General features: G+C 44.6%; 1 long non-coding RNA gene across 1 annotated transcript in view; it reads right to left on the reverse strand.

Moving 5' to 3' along the window:
- LOC101142525 (uncharacterized) overlaps positions 1-19743 on the reverse strand; it is a 79554-nt gene that overhangs the window by 49479 nt on the left and 10332 nt on the right. Inside the window, exon 2 of the long non-coding RNA XR_010134726.1 lies at positions 9767-9973. This is a non-coding gene — a long non-coding RNA (uncharacterized lncRNA). The remainder of the gene's footprint in view (positions 1-9766; positions 9974-19743) is intronic.

Genomic DNA, 19743 nt, shown 5'->3' on the forward strand with positions numbered 1-19743 from the left:
GAGGAGTCTTCTTATCCTGGCTGCTTGCCTTTTCCCTCTGGTCACCTCACCCTTTTGCATGTTCAAAATCAATGCTCATCTTATCTAGCCCATTCCTCTTGGCTAAAGCCAGCACACATCCTGTTCCTCTCAATGGGAGAACTATCCGGGCAATTGCATTTAAAGGTTTTCTTGCACTGGTTCGGAATTTGCCCCGGCTCTGCCCTTATTTCCTGATCCCAGTGTAGTTTCTTTATTCAGGTGTGCAAAAGAGTGAGCTATTTTGTTATGGAGGCAGAGAGAAACAACCTCAGGTTCCCCTAATAATGCCTTTAGAACTCTCTTCTGAATAACTGGGGCGTTAAATTCATCGACAAAATCCCTTTGGGAGATACACCATCTGGGGACCCCCTCAAAGGTAGATATCTGGGCTAATTTGACTGCTATTTTGCAGGAATGCAGGTGGGCAAAAGATAGTTTCCACTAGGGCAGAATGTTTTTTCCACTTTCTGTTCTTTGTTATTTTGCTCACTTCCGGTGTGAAAGCACTGAATTTCAGAATTAGATGAAACTTATAGTAAAGACCTGCCACAAGATCTTTGTCAACCCCATATCCTGGTGACCAAACTAGATTTCATGACGTCAATCATTTCAAAAACACAGGCTCTTCCAACGGTGTCAGCAAGCAGAAATCCTGTTCACAAACACTGTTCTAAATCAGTCTTTATTTTATTTTATTTTTTTTTTTTTGAGACAGAGTCTCACTCTGTCGCCCAGGCTGGAGTGCAGTGGCACTATCTTGGCTCACGGCAACCTCCACCTCCCGGGTTCAAGGAGTTCTCCTGCCTCAGCCTCCCGAGTAGCTGGGATCACAGGTGCCTGCCACTACACCCAGCTAATTTTTTGTATTTCTAGTAGAGACAGAGTTTCACCATGTTGCCCAGGCTGGTCTCAAACTCTTGACCTCAGGCGATCCGCCCGCCTCGGCGTCCCAAAGTGTTGGGATAACAGGCATGAGCCACTGCGCCCAGCCAAATCAGTCTCTTAATACTGAGTCTGAATCTCTTGAGATTTTAGCCCCTCAGTGCTGACCTGATGGAGATGTGCTTTTTTTTTTTTTTTCTGGGAAAGTATTCACTTCAACTCCCACAACCCCCCAGGAATGACTAGTGGGTTTCTTTCCCCCTCCCCTCGGGTGGCCTTGTGAGGAAGCCAGGAAGTACTGTGAGCGGCAGGGCCTGGGAGAGCCCCTGTGGCCGACAGGAGGAGATCAGCCTTCATCGCACTCTCAGAAACGGAAGTGTGGGCGTGTGTTATGTTGCTGCAGCAACCAAAGGCAACCGAGCAGCAAACCTCAGATGACTGAGCCCAGCCCATTCAACGAGGGGGAGTTTCAGGTGGCATGTGTTCCCCAGGGACTGGGCCTAACTCAATCGGGAAAAGTCAGCATCCAAAAGTCCTCAGTGACGCAGAGGAAGCCAGGAGAAAACAGTCAATGGCTAGTCATCACTGATTCGTGGTCACAGGCGTTAGAACAGGAAGGATCTGCACAGATCAGCCTGTCCCACCCCTCACTTTCCTGATAAAGGAACTAAAGTCCGGAAAGTACTTGCTCAGAGTCCTACTGCCAGTGGGTGTGAAAGCCAGAACCACCACCCTCATTGCCTTCTGTATACATAGCTTTAACAGTTTGCAAACACTCTTATATGCTTTAATTTCATCTGATCCTGGACTGAGAGCAAATATTTGTATTTCAACCAAAAGGCCAAATGCTCAGTTTCCTCATCTGAGAGGATAATAAGAGTACTTTTCTAATGGAATTCTTTTTTCTTTTAATTTTTGGTAGAGACAGGGTCTCACTATGTTGCCCAGGATGGTCTTGAACTCCTGGCCTCAAGAGATCCTCCCAACTGCACCTCTCAAGTGCTAGGATTACAGGCATGAGCCATTGCTCCCTGTCCTCTAATGGAATTTTTGTTAGGATTAAATGAGTTAATAGTTTGGAGATTCGAGAGACTATAATAGAGGAAACCTCTCTTTCCTTCCCAAGTTCTGAGTAATTAAGAGCTGGGCAAGGAGAAATAAAAACAAATGGGATTGGCCAGGAGCAGTGGCTCACTCCTGTAATCCCAGCACTTTAGGAGGCCAAGGCAAGCAGATCACTTGACGTCAGGAATTCAAGACCAGCCTGGCCAACATGGAGAAACCCTGTCTCTACTGAAAATACAAAAATTATCTGGGTGTGGTAGTACACACCTGTAATCCCAGCTACTCGGAAGGCTGAGGCAGTAGAATCGCTTGAACCCAGGAGGTGGAGGTTGCAGTGAGCCGAGATCACCCCACTGCATTCCAGCCTGGGTAACAGAACGAGATTTCATCTAAAAAAAAAAAAAAAAAGCAAATGGGATCAAAACATCAACTTTATCACTGATATATTTTATATAGGAGTCCATGGTTTACATTTGTGGGTAAGTGAATGCCAGAATTAGGCAGGGTACCCACGCAGGCTGGGGCATGCCTCCCAGTTGGAAACTGTCCCTGTAAACAGTGGAGCCTGGGAGAGCAGAGCCCAAAGCATGCTCTGGAGGAGGATGGCTGCCAAGAGGACAGAGATGGGCTGAGCTATGCATCTCCAGTTCCTCCCCAGCGTCTCCATTGAGAAGTTGCTCCTCTTCCTGTACCACCCTCTTCACCACCACCACCGCCCTCCTGGGCAGGAATGAGTCAAAGAGCAGGGAGACAGGTCAGAAATCTCATGCCAGAGAAGCTTCTTCCACATGGAAGGAAATGTAAGGGATGAGGAAGAATCTTTTTCCCTTCTAATAAATATACGTAAAGCACTTAGTACCTGGCACAATAGTAAATGCTCAATAGAAGTTAGTGATTACAGGCCGAGCGCAGTGGCTCATGCATGCCTGTAATGCCAGCACTTCGGGAGGCCGAGATGGGAGGATCACCTGAGGTCAGAAGTTTGAGACCAGCCTGACCAACATGGCAAAAACCCATCTCTATTAAAAATACAAAAATTAGCTGGGCATGGTGGTGGGCACTGTAATCCCAGCTTCTCTGGAGGCTGAGGCAGGAGAATCACTTGAACCTGGGGGGTGGAGGTTGCAGTGAGCCAAGATTGTGCCACTGCACTCCAGCCTGGGCAACAGAGACTCCATCTCAAAAAAAAAAAAAAAAGAAGTTAATGATTACTATTAATACTTGAGCTATAGCTTATTCATCATACCAGAGACTTCTGTACCTCTATTGATGTGACTTCTCTAATCATGTCTGCTCTTATTAGATGTGTGACCTTGGGAATTTTACTGACCCTCTCTAAGCCTCAGTGTTCTCCTCTATACAATGGCTACCATGATGGTACTTATAATTGGGAAGACTACATGATTTAGTGTAAAGGGCTTAGCCTGGATGCCTGGAACCTAGTGAATATTTAATAAATGGTGACTATTGTTTGTTATAAAAGAACTTGGGAGTCCAGCACAAAATAAATGCAAAATTTGCAATCATGAAACGATTGATTTAGAAGAGGCATGTAGGCTGGGCACGGTGGCTCACGCCTGTAATCCCAGCACTTTGGGAGACCGAGGCGAGCGGATTGCTTGAGGCCAGGAGTTTGAGGCCAGGCTGGCAAACATGATGAAACCCCATCTCTACCAAAAATACAAAAATTAGCTGGGTGTGGTGGTGTGTACCTGTAATCCCAGCTACTCTGGAGGCCGAGGCCTGAGAATCGCTTAAACCCAGGAGGCAGAGGTTGCAGTGAACCGAGATTGTGGCACTGCACTCCAGCCTGGGTGACAGAGCAAGACCCTGTCTCAGAGGCATGTAAAGGAAAGGCTGATTATCAGAATTAGAGCAACTGTTTCCTTTGCAGACACAATCTAGATACCTAGGTTTTATGCCCAATTTTGCCCCTGAGAATGAAGCACCAGGAGTACTGCAAAATCATCTGGGTGTTTTCCCATCACTTTCCATAAAATGAGGAGAAACTCACAGTCTAGTGTTCACCTTGGGAAGATGGTGATATTTTGGTATTTTTGAAGCTGTGAGGTCTTTGGGAAAGAATATTTAAGTGCTCTTTCATGTGTTGAACAAAAATGGCTTCAGCCAATCACAGAAACTAAGAGCCACTGTCTGAACTGCAGGAGGATGGATACTGGATTTATCTCACCCACTGCTTCGTCTTCAGCACCTGGCACAACATGTGGTACATAGTACACATTTATAAAATATTTGTTGAATATGTAAGTGAATGAAGCAGGTGCCTCAACACACAGCAATGGTAAGATGCTGCCTAAGGGGATGTGGTCTCACTTTTTTTGTAGATCTAGGTAGGGCAAATCTATGGAATACGGAACTAGAGGCATTTGTGTAATCGTTGACTGGTCTTCTTGGTGGAGGGTTGGAGGTGGACCACAGGTTGCTGAATAAGGAACCCACAGCAATGTTGATTGCTGCTTTTTTTTTTCCTTCAAAAGCCCCTCGATGCCTGTTATTTTGAATATGGGAGCTTGAGTTATTTATACTCTATTTCTCATGCAAAGTGAGATAAGAAAAAATGAAAAATGTAATACCTTAACAATCAGGGTAAGTTATAGAAATAGCCCACTTTGAGACAGGGATAGATGTAGACCCTGGCAGATTAATCAGATTTCATCCTAAAGTCTCAGACATGCAAGGATGCTATATGCACACTTTATGTAATAGCAAAAGACTAGAAAAAATGCAAATGTCCACCTATAGGGGACATCTACACAAGTAATATTGTGCAGCTGTAAAAAGGAATGAGAAATAGTTCTGTGTATTAGTATAACCTATGGTGTATATTAAGTGAAAAAAACAAAGTGCAGAATGGTGCATAGAGTATGCTATCTAAGAAGGAGAAATACAACTACATATATGTATGTGCCTTTTTTAAAAAACTGGAGGCCAGGCATGGTGGTGCACACCTGTAATCCCAGCACTTTGGGAGGCTGAGATGGGTGGATCACCTGAGGTCAGGAGCTCAAGACCAGCCTGGCCAACATGGCAAGACCCCATCTCCACTAAAAATACAAAAATTAGCCATGCTTGGTGGTGGGCACCTGTAATCCCAGCTACTTGGGAGGCTGAGGCACGAGAATCTCTCATACCTGGGAGGCAGAGGTTGCAGTAAGCCGAGATTGTGGTAGGTGACACAGTGAGACTCTGTCTCAAAATATAAATAAATATATATTTAAGAAGTGGAAGCATAAGCCAAACACCAGTAAAAATAGTTATCTAGGAGATGGGGGAAGAGAGTAGAAGGGAGAAAAATGGAAGCTAGACTTGACTTCCCTGAATGTGCCTCATTTTGTAGGTTTGACATTGGAACCATGGATATGTTTGTTTGTTTGTTTGTTTGTTTGTTTTTTGAGATTCTTGCTCTGTCGCCCAGGCTGGAGTGCAGTGGTGCAATCTTGGCTCACTGCAACCTCCGCCTCCCGGGTCCAAGCAATTCTCCTGCCTCAGCCTCCCGAGTAGCTGGGACTACAGGCGCCCGACACCACACCCGGCTAATTTTTTGTATTTTTAGTAGAGACGGGGCTTCACTGTGTTAGCCAGGATGGTCTTAATCTCCTGACCTCATGATCTGCCCGACTTGGCCTCCCAAAGTGCTGGGATTACAGGCATGAGCCACTGCACCCACCTGGATATGTTTTACATAATTATAAAACAAAATTTAATAAAGATGGACCAGGCACAGTGGCTCACACCTATAATCTCAATACTTTGGGAGGCCGAGGCGGGTGTATCGCTTGAGCCCAGGAGCTCAAGACCAGCCTGGGCAACATGGTGAAACCCCATCTCTATAAAAAATAAAAAGTTTAACTGGGTGTAGTGGCAGGCGCCTGTACTCCCAGCTACTTGGGAAGCTGAAATGAGGCCAGGGGGCAGAGGTTGCAGAGGTGGCTCTATTGCATTCCAGTCTGGGCAACAGAGTGAGACCCTGTCTCAAAAAATAAAAATAAAAATAAAATTTAATAAAGATGGGGGCAAAAAAGAAATTCCTAAAAACTGAATGCAATCGAAACAAATAATTTTAACTGTGTATTGAATTAGTGATTTAATTTTACAGAGAGGAATTATTTTAAGTGACTTTAAAATACAGTAAGCGATCTGTACTGTAGTATAGCCTAAAGATGAATGGAAACAGTATATTAGTTTGCTGGGGCTGCCATAAGAAGCACCACACACTTGGTAGCTTAAACAACAGAAACTGGCTTCTGCATGGTTCCCGAGGTTTGATGTCCAAGGTCAAGGTGTGGCAGAGTTGGTTTCTTCTGATACCCATCTTCTTGGTATGTAGATGACTGCCTTCTCTCTGTGTCTTTACATGGTCTTCTCTCTGTGCACGTATGTGTCCTCATCTCTTCTTCTTATAAAGACACTAGTCAGCTCACACCTGGAATCCCAGCACTTTGGGAGGCCGAGGCAGGCAGATCACAAGTTCAAGAGATTGAGACCATCCTGCCCAACATGGTGTGAAACCCCGTCTCTACTAAAAATACACAAATTAGCCGGGCTTGGTGGCGCATGTCTGTAGTCCCAGATACTCAGGAGGCTGAGGCAGGAGAATCGCTTGAACCTAGGAGGTGGAGGTTGCAATGAGCAACAGAGCAAGACTCTATCTCAAAAAAAAAAAAAAAAAAAAAGACAGTAGTCATATTGGATTAGAGCCCACCATAGAGAGCTCATTTAACCTTCATTACCTCTTTGAAGATCCTATCTGCAAATACAGTCACATTCTGAGATACTTCAATGTATTAATTTGGGGAGGGGGGCAAGGGCAGGGAGGAGACACAGTTCAGCCTGTAACAAACGCCAAAGAAATCTAAAACTGCATTCTATGGTGTAGTTGTAATATTGACATTGGTGTGTGTACAGTTTGAGTTTTAGCCCCAACTAAGGTCCCAGACACCATGGAGTGTCCCGGATTCCCTTCCCAAATTCCTGACCCATAAAATTATGAGCAAAATTTAAAAGTTGCTTAAGCTACTGAGTTTTTGGATAATTTGTTATGCAACAATGGTAAGCAGTGCAGAAGCTTTTTTGCTCCCTTCCAAAAAAGGACCTTATTTGGGAACATGTTAAGGGAATCTGATACCACAGAAAAGTCAGAAGAAAATAAAAAAAATCTAAAATGTGGAAATCTCTAGAGGAAAAATGATCTGGCTTTTATAACAACAACAAGGTTGCAAGAAGGAAAAAGAAAGTGAATTTTTAGGTTAAAGAGATGAGAGACATATCACACAAATGCAAATTCAACGTGTGGGCTTTATTTGGATCCTGATTCAGAAAACAAAAACAAAAATATTATTCATGAGACAGTTGGGAAAATTTGAATACTGACTGGATGTCTGTTCATATTTATGGTTTATTATTTTAGGTTTGAGAATGTTATTGTGGTTATGTTTTTTTTGTTTTGTTTTGTTTTTTTAAGAGTCCCTGTCTCTTTAAGAGTGCTTACTTAGTGTAGGCCGGGCACGGTGGCTCACGCCTGTAATCCCAGCACTTTGGGAGGCCAAGGCAGGCGGATCACGAGGTCAGGAGTTTGAGACCATCCTGGCCAACAAAGTGAAACCCCGTCTCTACTAAAAATACAAAAATATCTGGGTGTGGTGGCACGTACCTGTAATCCGAGCTACCTGGGAGGCTGAGGCAGGAGAATCACTTGAACCAGGGAGTCGGAGGTGCAGTGAGCCAAGATCGCGCCACAGCACTCCAGCCTGGCAACAGAGAAAGACTCTGTCTCAAAAGAAGAAGAAGAAGAAAAGACTGCTTAGTGTTAAATTCCTAGGGTACAGAAATGTATCAGTCATGGTACTGCCTCCTTGAAGCCCATGGTCAGTAGTGAAGAAAGCATGTACACAGATGAATCATAAGGAGAAAAAGATGTTAAGTGCCACAAAAAGAAATAGGGAGTGTGCCTAGGACAAAGTTTCAACGAAGAGTTTATTTTTGCAGAATCCATTCCTACCCAACAATGACTTAGACACTCTCGTCAATATCTACACCTGAGCCTCCCAGAGGCTAGCATGATATAGTTTGAACCCGTGTACAGAATATGACCTTAACCTACTTGAAAAACTCTGTGTTGTGATGGCTGCTGCTTTCCCGGCATTATAGAGGGGGGTTGACTTTATATATCTACCTAATGGCTGATTGTATTCATCAACTTGGGCTTCCATAACAAAATACCCTAGACTGGGTGGCTTAAACAACAGACATTTTTTTCTTACAGTTCTGGAGGTTGGGAAGTCCAAGATCAGAGAGCCCAGTGACTTGGTTCTGGGTGAGGAATCTCTTTCTGGCTTGCAGATGCCACCTTCTTGCTATATTCTCATTTGGTGGAGAGAGAGCACTGGTCTCTCTTCCTCTCGTAAGGGGACTAATTCCAACACCACAACTCCCCCACCATGACCTCATTAAAACCTAATTATCTCCCAAGGCTCCATTTCCAAATACAGTCACATTGGGGTTAGGGCTTCAACATATGGATTTTAGGGGGACATGATTCAGTCCATAGCAATGGTGTCCTTTAGCAATACTGAGAGCAATGATCCAGAGACCCCCAACTGCATCAGAATCACTTGGTGTGCTTTTTTTTTTTTTTTTTTTTTCTGAGACAGAGTCTCATTCTTGTCACCCAGACTGGAGTGCAGTGGCATAATCTCAGCTCACTGCAACCTCTGCCTCCCGGGTTCAAGCGATTCTTCTGCCTCAGCCTCCCAAGTAGCTGGGATTACAGGTGCCCACTGTAATGTAAATTAGCACGATGCCTGGCTAATTTTTGTGTTTTTAGTAGACACGGGGTTTCACCATGTTGGCCAGGATGGTCTTGAACTCCTGACCTCAGGTGATTCACCCGCCTCGGCCTCCCAAAGTGCTGGGATTACAGGTATGCGCCACGGTGCCCACCCCAGCTCATGTGCTTTTAAAAAAATATCAGTACTAGAAAATGTGTCCCAGATTCAGTAGGTCTGAGCTGAGCCCTGACATCTGACAGCTGACTTTTTAAATAGTTCCCTGGTCATTCTCTCTCTCTTTTTTTTTTTTTTTTTGGCAGGATCTCACCCCATCACCCAGGTTGGAGTGCAGTGGCACAATCATGGCTCACTCCAGCCTCGACCTTTCGGGCTCAGGTGATCCTCCAACCTCGGCCACCCTAGTAACTGGGACTACCATGCCTGGCTAATTTTTGTATTTTTTTGTAGAGACGAGGTCTCTCTATGTTGCCCTGGTTGGCCTTGAATTCTGTCTGCAGTAGCCTCCCAAAGTGCTAGGATTACAGGTGTGAGCCACCGAGCCCAGGCACTTTTTTTTTTAAATTTTTATTTCAACATAACACTCCTGCTATGTTGCCCAGACTGGAGTGCAGCAGCTATTCAGTTCATTGCAGCCTCTAACTCCTGGGCTGGAGCCGTCCTCCCACCTCCTCCCAAGTAGCTGGGACTACAGGCACATGCCACTGCGCCCAGTCCCTTGTTATTCTCTTGAGTATCTCAGGATGAGAGTCATTGACTGAGGAATTGCTGGCCAGTACATTGCAGCAGGGAGGGTAGGGACTTCAAATAATGAAACATTTCACAAGATCCTCCAATTTCCACTTTCTAATTTTGATTTTGGGTTTATCTTGCATTTCTTTTGCTTTTGTGGTTCAAAGCCTCCTCACTCTGGGCCCCAGCATCCACCTTCTCTTTTGGGCAGATACTAATCCCTTTGTTTATCATAATCTCCCATATCTGAATGTACTCACCATTTTGTAGTCATCTGAGCTAGTCCAACTTGATACCTGCATTATTTTCTTTGGCTGGAGTACTTCAGAAAGCAGCATGAAGTTTTTGAAGTTTGTTTCTTTTATTTTTTTTCTTTCCAGTATGAGAAAACTCTTCTTCAACAAAGGACTGTAATATTTTCTTTTCTGGTCAATATATTCAACCTCATTTAACACCTTTGCATCCACCTAAGAAAAAGAAAATTTCTAGATTTTCAAAGAATTACACAAATGGTTTCTTAGAATATAAATTCCCTATAAAACTGTGACATTGCTTTAATTCATGAAAATGTGTAACACGTTTCATGGTATTGATTTATAAAATGCTTCTGGGCCTTAGAATGGATTTCAAGGTGCTAAAATCAATTATTGATAAGCTGCAAGTTGGTTTTGAAATTTGTTGAAAATTTTCTTTTTGCCCCTTGTCTGTTCTCTGCCTGCCTATTCTCTGCTCTGTGTAGCTTCCTTGCTTCAACCCATCAGCCAGCAGTGGCTGAGTGCCCTCTGACCCTGTATTCTAGGTGCCATGGGGAATAGCAGGAAAGGAAAATGTACAATTCTATCTTCCAGATTAAAATGCAGATGTGGGTCAGGCACAGTGGCTATCACACCTGCAATCCCAGCACTTTGGGGGCCAAGGCAGGTGGATCACTTGAGGTCAGGAGTTCAAGACCAGCCTGGCCAACATGGTGAAACCCCGTCTCTACAAAAAAATACAAAAACTAGCCAGGCATGGTGGCAAGTGCCTGTAATCCTAGCCATTTGGGAGGCTGAGGCAGGAGAATCACTTGAACCCAGGAGGGGGAGGTTGCAGTGAGGTGAGATCCCGCCACTGTACTCCAGCCTGGGTGACAGAGTGAGACTCTGTCTCAAAAAAACAAAACAAAACAAAAAAATTAAAATGCAGATGAGGAGATAAGGCTATCACAAGTGAGAGATTATGAAACAGTATAAGGTGGTATGTACAATGATTACCATGATCTAATTTTTTCTTCTAGTTAGAAAGATTAGAATCTATATTCATCTACTTATTTGTTGTTATTTTATTTATTTATTTTTTCTTTTGAGATGGAGTCTCACTCTGTCACCCAGGCTAGAGTGCAGTGGTGCGATCTCGGCTCATTGCAACTTCTGCCTCCTGGGTTCAAGGAATTCTTGTGCCTCAGCCTCCCAAATAGCTGAGATTACAGGCACACACCACCAAACCCTGCTAATTTTTGTATTTTTAGTAGAGATGGGGTTTCACCATGTTGGCCAGGCTGGTCTTGAACTCTTGACCTCAAGTGATGCACCCACCTTGGCCTCCCAAAATGCTGGGATTACAGGCATGAGCCACCACATCAAGCCAATTTTTATTTTTATTTTTATTTTTTAGAGACAAGGTCTCACCTGTCACCCAGGCACTGCAGTGGACGATCTTAGTTTACTGTAATCCTGGAACTCCTGGGCTCAAATAATCCTCCTGCCTCAGCCTCCCAGTGCACTAGGATTACAGGCGTGTACCACTGCACCAAGTCCTACTAGTTTAATTGACTAGATAAACTGAATGATTTGTTTTCTTCATTCCTCTTTGACCAAGCGTGGGGCTATCCCAGAAAGTAATATGGCATTTTCTCACGGGACTATAATTGGAGTACTTTATTGAGAGAGGATATAACTTCCAAGCAGTGGCTTGGAACAAGCCACTCTCAGGGACATTCTCCACCCTTCTCCTCCCTTTCCTCTCACTTCAGTCATTGCTGTTACATAAACTCTGTCATCATTCTTTCCCCTGAAGCTCAAGTTTGCTTATCTGGGCAGTACCTTTTTCCAATGGGCTGGCCTGTAGTGAGCTTTGTCAGACATGCAGGTCTTCATATACTTACCAAAGGATCCTTCAGTTCTTATATTACCTTTTTTTTTTTTTTTTTTTTTTTTTTTGAGACAGGGTGTTGCTCTGTTGCCCTCGCTGGAGTGCAGTGGTGTGATCATGGCTCACTGCAGCCTTGATTTCCTGGGCTCAGGTGATTCTCCCACCTCATTCTCCTGAGTAGCTGGGATTACAGGTGAACACCACCATGCCCAGCTAATTTTTTTTTTCTTTTGGCATTTTTGTATTTTGGGTAGAAATGGGTTTTCACCATGTTTCCCTGTCACTCCAGGACTCAAGTGATCTCTCCACCTCAGCCTCCCAAAGTGCAGGGATTATAGGCATGAGCCACCGTGCCTGGCCCTGTTACATTTCTTTTAACATTTTATAATTCTCAAACTTTGAGAAAGCAAAACCATAACCTAGCATCCAAAGAAAGGCAATTTGAAAGCTGGCTGATTAGCTTTTTGTTTTAAATAGCTAGCTTGTCTTGCCATTTCAAGGCACTTAGTTTAATTTTTGGCACTTTCTTGCTTATAATTTACCAAGTGCACAATATTGTAGGTTAGCAAGATTTGGACTCTTTGCCCTTGGTTCAGGCTCTGATGTTGTGATTCCCCTAAAGTGCATGTTTGATTTTACACACTCTACACCCTTCTCTTACTCAATCAGATATGGAAATAAATAAAAATGTCTATTTCATACTTACCATATCTCCCTTTGGAAGAAAATTGCAAGGTGTAAGAGAATTCCCTAAGAAACGTACCTTAAAAGATAAAACTGGACTCTAGAAAATTTGCCAGACTGGGTTGCCAGACTGAACTGTTCAACAGGCTCTCTGTGTGATTCCAAATGCCTTGGCCACCAAACTCCTCTTAGGACCTCCTTTGATTGTAAGTCAAATTTACATGCAACCAGTATTTCTTTGTCACTGCTTAGCTGCTTTTCTGCTTATTCCATTAAGATGAGCAATGTGACCAGCTATCCTTGGGAAGTGAGTGCTTGCTTGGTTTGGTTATCTTGCTATCATGACAAAATCTAAACTTATTTCACCTTTATAAAAATCAGTCAGGACTATGTATTTTGGGGGAGGTCTTGCTATGTTTCTCGGGCTGGTCTTGAACTTCTGACCTCAAGTGATCCTCCCACCTTGGTATCCCAAAGTGTTGAGATTACAGGTGTGAGCCACTATGGCCACCCAGAATCATGTATTGTATGATTCCACTTATATAAAATATCCAGAATAGGTAAATCCACAGAGACAGAAAGCAGATTAGTGGTTGGCTAGGGCCTGGGGTGTTTGGGCAGAAATAGGAACGACAGCTTTTGGGGATGAGGTTTCTTTTGGGGGTGATTAAAATGTTCTGAAGTTGTTTGTGCTGATGGTTGCACAATTTTGTGAAACCAAATGGTAAAAACCATTGAATTGTGCATTTTAAATGGATGAATTGTATGGAACATGAATTGTGTCTCAATAAAGCTGTTATTTAAAAGAAAAAAGTCAGGAATTACTCAGGCGACACTGAGGAGGATGTGTACATGGCTTCTTTCCATGGAAGGAGACAAACCACCTTGTATTATTGAAGAGAAAGACTCTGGTATCCCAGCCTTCTACTCTTACTATATACATAGTTTCTATTTTGGTCCTTTTTATAGCCTTCTTGTTATAGTTAGTGAGCAACAGTTAAGTTGAAAACCACAGTGAGGACTTGGTTACAGCTTACCCTTGTTTTCAATCAACAAAAAATATGACTAATGTCACTGTGGCTCGACTCAACCACGTATGTGGATTCAGGAGGCTTTGGACATGTGCTAGAGGCTGCTGGTGCTGACCAGCTGGAAGGACAGCAGTTAGCTGAACTTAGGCTCCAGGAATAAGATGTTGGTGAAGCCTGGGAAAATGTCTTCCGCGAGCTGGGGGTGGAAAGTTGTTGTGGAAGTAACCCTGAAGGAAAGGAGAGTTCTCTGGCTGGCTTGGCCCAGAGATACAGGCTGGAAATTAGTAAGAAGAGCAGATTTTGAGGCCAGCATTTCTCTAGCTAACTTCTAGCCCAGCGCCCCTTTTCCATCCTACTATTTCATACATGACCCCCAAGGGAAGCCATATCAGGTCCCTAGAGTTGGGAGAAGAGAGACTCAGGGGGAACCTGTACTGAAGTGACTGTGGCAGAGGCAGGGTGAGGCTGAAGAGCACCAGAACATGAGACATTTCTCCCCTGTCACTTAGTAACAAGGGCCCTGTGATGATTAATTTTATCTGTCAACTTGAGGGAGGCTGAGGCACAAGAATTGCTTGAGCCTGGGAGGTGGAAGTTGCAGTGAGCCAAGATTGTGCCACTGCACTCCAGCCTGGGCAACAAAGTGAGACTCCATCTCAAAAAATAAAATAAAAATACAATACAATACAATAAAATTGGCCGGGCACAGTGGCTCACACCTGTAATCCCAGTACTTTGGGAGGCCGAGGTGGGGGGATCACTTGAGGTCGGGAGTTCGAGAACAGCCTGGCCAACATGATGAAATCCCGTCTCTACTAAAAACACAAAAATTAGCCAGGCATAGCGGCACATGCATGTAGTCCCAGCTACTCAGGGGGCTGAGGCAGGAGAATCGCTTGAACTCAGGAGGCGGGGGTTGCAGTGAGCCGAGATCATGCCACTGCACTCCAGCCTGGGCGATAGAGTACAACTTTGGCAAAAAATAAATAAAGTAAATAAAATTTTATCTGTCAACTTGGCTGGGCCACAATGCCCAGATACTTGGTCAACATTATTCTGGCCCCATCCAATTGATTGAAGGCCTGAATAGAACAAAAGGCTGACACCCACCCACTCCCCAACCCACACCCGAAGAGGGACTTCTGCAGCAGGCTGCCTTTGGACTTTGTCTGCAACATCAGTTCTTCAGGGTTCACTGGCAGACTGCCTTTGGACTTGAGCTGCAATGCTTTCCTGAGGCTTCCCTGGTAAGATTTCAAACTTGCCAAGACTTCACAATCACATCAGCCAATTCCTTAAGACAAATATTTTTATATGTATATACACACACATCCTTTTGGTTCTGTTTCTCTGGGAGCCCTGCTAATATAAGCAGTATTTCTTTCTCCAGGATTAGCCATTGGAACAGATTGTAAGTGCAGCTCTGACCTCACCAAAAGGAGACAGTAATCCAGGGACAGGAGCTTTCTGGGTAGGAGCTGAGGCTTTAGTACAGTGACTTAGTAAAGACAGCCAATTAAAGAGTCCTGTGAGAAACGCTCACAACGCCTTCAACTAGATAAGGGGTACTGGGAACTCCCACTTCTAAGTATGCTCATGGCCGGTGTATCTTTGGAGAAATGTGGGTTTGCTGAAATTCCAGAGCACATATGAAAAAAAGCTCATCATCACTGGTCATTAGAGAAATGCAAATCAAAACCATAATGAGATACCATCTCACGCCAGTTAGAATGGTGATCATTAAAAAGTCAGGAAACAACAGATGCTGGAGAGGATGTGGAGAAATAGGAACACTTTTACACTGTTGGTGGGAGTGTAAATTAGTTCAACCATTGTGAAAGACCGTGTGGCGATTCCTCAAGGATCTAGAACCAGAAATACCATTTGACCCAGCAATCCCATTACTGGGTATATACCCAAAGGATTATAAATCATTCTACTATAAAGACACATGTGACTGGGCGCAGTGGCTCACGCCTGTAATCCCAGCACTTTGGGAGGCCGAGGCTGGCAGATCACGAGGTCAAGAGTTTGAGACCAGCCTGACCAACATAGTGAAACCTCATCTCTACTAAAAATACAAAAATTAGCTGGGCGTAGTGGCATGAGCCTGTAATCCCAGTTACTTAGGAGGCTGGGGCAGGAGAATCGCTTGAACCTGAGAGGCGGAGGTTGCAGTGAGCCGAGATCACACCACTGCATTCCAGCCTGGGTGACAGGGCGAGACTCCATCTCAAAAAAAAAGAAGACACATGCACATGTATGTTTATTGCAGCACTATTTACAATAGTAAAGACTTGGAACCAACCCAAATCCCCATCAATGATAGATTGGGTAAAGAACATGTGGCACATATACAGAAAATCTGGCACATATACACCATGGAATACTATGCAGCCATAAAAAAGAATGAGTTCATGTCCTTTGCAGGGACATGGATGAAGCTAGAAACATCATTCTCAGCAAACTAACACAGGAACAGAAAACCTAATACTGCATATTATCACTCATGGGTGGGAGCTGAACAATGAGAACACATGGACACAGGGAGGGGAACATCATACACCAGGGCCTGTTGGGGGGTGGGGGGCAGGGGGAGGGAGAGCATTAGGAGAAATACCTAATGCATGCAGGGCTTAAAACCTAGATGACGGGTTGATGGGTGCAGCAAACCACCATGGCATATGTATACCTATGTAACAAACCTGCACGTTCTGCACATGTATCCCAGAACTTAAAGTATAATAATAATAATAATAAAAATCCGGAGCAATTCCCTCCTGCCCTGTCTGAGGTTTGATGTAAAAAATGCGTCTTCCAGGCCGGGCGCGGTGGCTCACACCTGTAATTCCAGCACTTTGGGAAGCCGAGGCGGGCGGATCATGAGGTCAGGAGATTGAGACCATCCTGGCTAAGACGGTGAAACCCCGTCTCTACTAAAAATACAAAAAATTAGCTGAGTGTGGTGGCAGGTGCCGGTAGTCCCAGCTACTCGGGAGGCCGAGGCAGGAGAATGGCATGAACCTGGGAGGCAGAGCTTGCAGTGAGCCAAGATGGTGCCACTGTACTCCAGCCTGGGCGACAGAGAGAGACTCCATCTCAAAAAAACCAAAAATAAATAAATAAAATAATGAAAATTTAAAAATGCTTCTTCCGGCCAGGCACGGTGGCTCACGCCTGTAATCCCAACACTTTCGGAGGCCGAGGCAGGCGGATCACCTGAGGTCAGGAGTTCAAGACCAACCTGGCCAACATGCCAAAACCCCATCTCTACTAAAAATACAAAAATTAGCAGGGCATGGTGGCGGGCGCAAGTAGTCCCAGCTACTTGGGAGGCTGAGGCAGGAGAATGGCGTGAACCTGGGAAGCGGAGCTTGCAGTGAGCCTAGATCACGCCACTGCACTCCAGCCTGGGTGACAGAACAAGACTCTGTCTCAAAAAAAAGGAAAGCTTCTTCTAGGGAGGTTTAGTCTCAGGCTGGCTCTCCAGGCCCAGAAGGGGTCATCTCAAATTTCTGCTCTTTGTGGACAGAGCTAATCAAATACTTTTTGGGTAGGGACAGCAGACATTGCCATATTCAGCTTCTTGAAGCTCCTTCAGACAGTGGAAGCTGGCCCTTGAAGCTCCCCTAACAAATAATGTAGCAATTGTTGAGAGTCCTCATGGTCATGGGATAATGCTTGGCCGTCAACAGGGGCTCACATTCTGAAATAAGTAACGCCAACATGGTCATGCTTACTGAAAACTGTAAACTACTTTGAAGCATACAGAGATGTGTATTCTGAAACAAGAGACAGGCTGATAAAAGAGGAAAAGAAAAAGGGGTTTGCTTGGTTCTTAAGAGACAGGGATGGCAGTTCCCTATAAGCAGAGTTGCACAAGAGATGGTATGGAGGCAGAAAAGAGGAAGCAGGGAGCAAGTCAAGGCCAAAGTCAACTGAAACAGGAAAACTAGCCAGAAAGCACATTGCTTGCTCTTTGAAGACATTTCCTTCAAGTTCTACCTTGCCCCAAAACCTAACCCAGGCCAGGGTGGTGAGCGCTTTCACCTCTGAGCCTCTGACACATGGACTGCATGTACTGCTATTGCTCCTTGGCATATGGCCCGATTTTCTGAAATCATAAGCATTTCTGTGCAACCATCCTGTCACTCCAGTTAAATTTCAAGACAGATTTTTTTTTTGAATAGTATATCCTTAGTGCAAGAAATAGGAACCATTTTATTTTATTCATTTTTTTTTTTTGAGACGGAGTCTTGCTCTGTCACCCAGGCTGTAGTGCAATGGCGCGATCTTGGCTCACTGTAACCTCTGCCTCCTGGGTTCAAGCCATTCTTCTGCCTCAGCCTCCTGAGTAGCTGGGATTACAGGCGCCCGCTACCACACCCAGCTAATTTTTTTTTGTATATTTAGTAGAGACGGGGTTTTGCCATATTGGCCAGTCTGGTCTCAAACTCCTAACTTCAGGTGATCCACCCACCTCAGCCTCCCAAATTGCAGGGATTACAGGCATCAGCCACCGCGCCCGGCTCCAGACTGGGTTTTTTAGCAAAGAAGGAATTAATACAGGGAAGTTGGTGCTCATGATATAGTTGAAAGTACTGAAGGAATAAGCATGTAGGCTTGGGCCTTCTAGAATGTCTACCTGAATGCCACAGAACTGACCCTCATTTCCCTCCCTCCAGGAGCTACAACCTCAGCCCAGATTAGCAGGCTGAGGGGTCAGGAGGCTGTCACTGGAGCTGTTGAGCTCATGAACACGCTGAAGTTCCTGCGCTCCAGAAATGTGGAAGTTGGAATGAAGAGCCACCACTGCTGCCACCAACAAGAAGCTTGACCAAGCAAGCCAAGAAAAGATGGCCAAGAGCCTCTGCCTTCCTTCTGCCTTCTGCAGCGCAATGGTGAGCTGCACATCCACAACTTGAAGGGAGTCTGGGAAATGCAGAGTTAAACTTTCTAGCCTCTCTAAGCTTTCAACTGTTACAGAAAGGCAACCCAGGAGGAGACTGGAATATATGCTGAGTGCCAATTTCCAACACAAGTAGTAATTATAATTGGGGTGAGTGTTATCTTGCCCTGGCTCAGGGGTAATCTCGTGTTGGTTCTGTTCATCCCCACCAAAATCAAGTGCAGGGCTTATTCTCCCTTCCCTAACCATCAGGTCACTAGGTGTCAAGGGCCTTACCTTCCTTCTCAAGAGTTAATGAGCATTCCAGGATGTTGTAAGGAAGGACTGTCCATATGGAATAGGGAGGACACAAACCCAACATTTTGCTCTGACTGTTAGCCAATGAACAATGTCCTGGTTGTTGCTTGCTGTCAGCCATAAGTCCTCACTAGATACCTACCAGAAGGCAACTAACCCAATGGTCTGGCATAGGCAAAGAGGCTTACTAAAATGTAGGCTGGCACTCACTTCTAGCCCTCTCCTCCTGTCCCCACCACCTCTCTGTCTTATCACTTCCCTTCTATCTCCCCTCCTCCCTCAGCCTAGAGAATATTTTTCTAACTTAGGTAAGGAGCTTTGCTGTTATTCCTGATGTTTTCTCCTAAATCTTTTACCAGTTTGTTCTCTCCAGTTCACTAAGGATCTAGACCAGTGGTTTTCAATCTGCAGCCTACATCTGAGTCACCTGGAGGGCCTGTTAAAACACAGAACGTGGAGCCCAACCCCCAGAGGTGCTGATTCAGTAGGTCTGGGGTAGGGCCCAAGAATTTCCCTTTCTAACGAGTATCCAGGTGATGCTGATGTGGTCTGGAGACCATACTTTGAGAACCACCCACCCAGGCTTTTGAAACTGAAAAACTTTGCTTTCTGCTTGTAAGACCCATCTCTTAGATAGGAGCAAAGAATGGTTTGTCTGTTCAAATGGGGAGATGGAATAGAAGAAAAAAAATCTAGAAGAAAAAAATCAAAATCAATGTTTTAAAAATAGTATTCTAGCATTCAGTAGTAATAATATAACCCCTTTGCTATGCCTTTAATATCTGGAAGAGAGAAGCTTGAGTACTTGCAAAATCTTGCCCCGGATGGTGCAAAATAATGTCTCATTTTCCTCTTGAGTCTTTTGTCTTTGCCAAATCTATCTTAGAGGACAAAAAAGAGCAAGTTCTTCCTCCCTGCTTTTCCTCTGTCTCGTCTTCTCTTTCCTCATGATGCTTCGGTCTCTTCTGTTATCCCTTGGCTCACCCCTCAGTCTTGATTTTTCTCACTCTGTGTTCCTAGCTGTCAGTCACGTGGACCTAATCCAGTGTTCTCCCAAGTAGAGGGGCTTAAGCTACTACTTTCAGGCTGTGCTGAGTGATATACATACAATGCCTCATTGACAATCCTGAAGGATGGTATTTTGCTTCTCATTTCACAGATGAGGAAACAGATGCTCAGAGAGATC

The sequence above is a fragment of the Gorilla gorilla genome, chromosome 6, assembly GCF_029281585.2.
Source record: "Gorilla gorilla gorilla isolate KB3781 chromosome 6, NHGRI_mGorGor1-v2.1_pri, whole genome shotgun sequence".
NCBI lineage: Eukaryota > Metazoa > Chordata > Mammalia > Primates > Hominidae > Gorilla > Gorilla gorilla.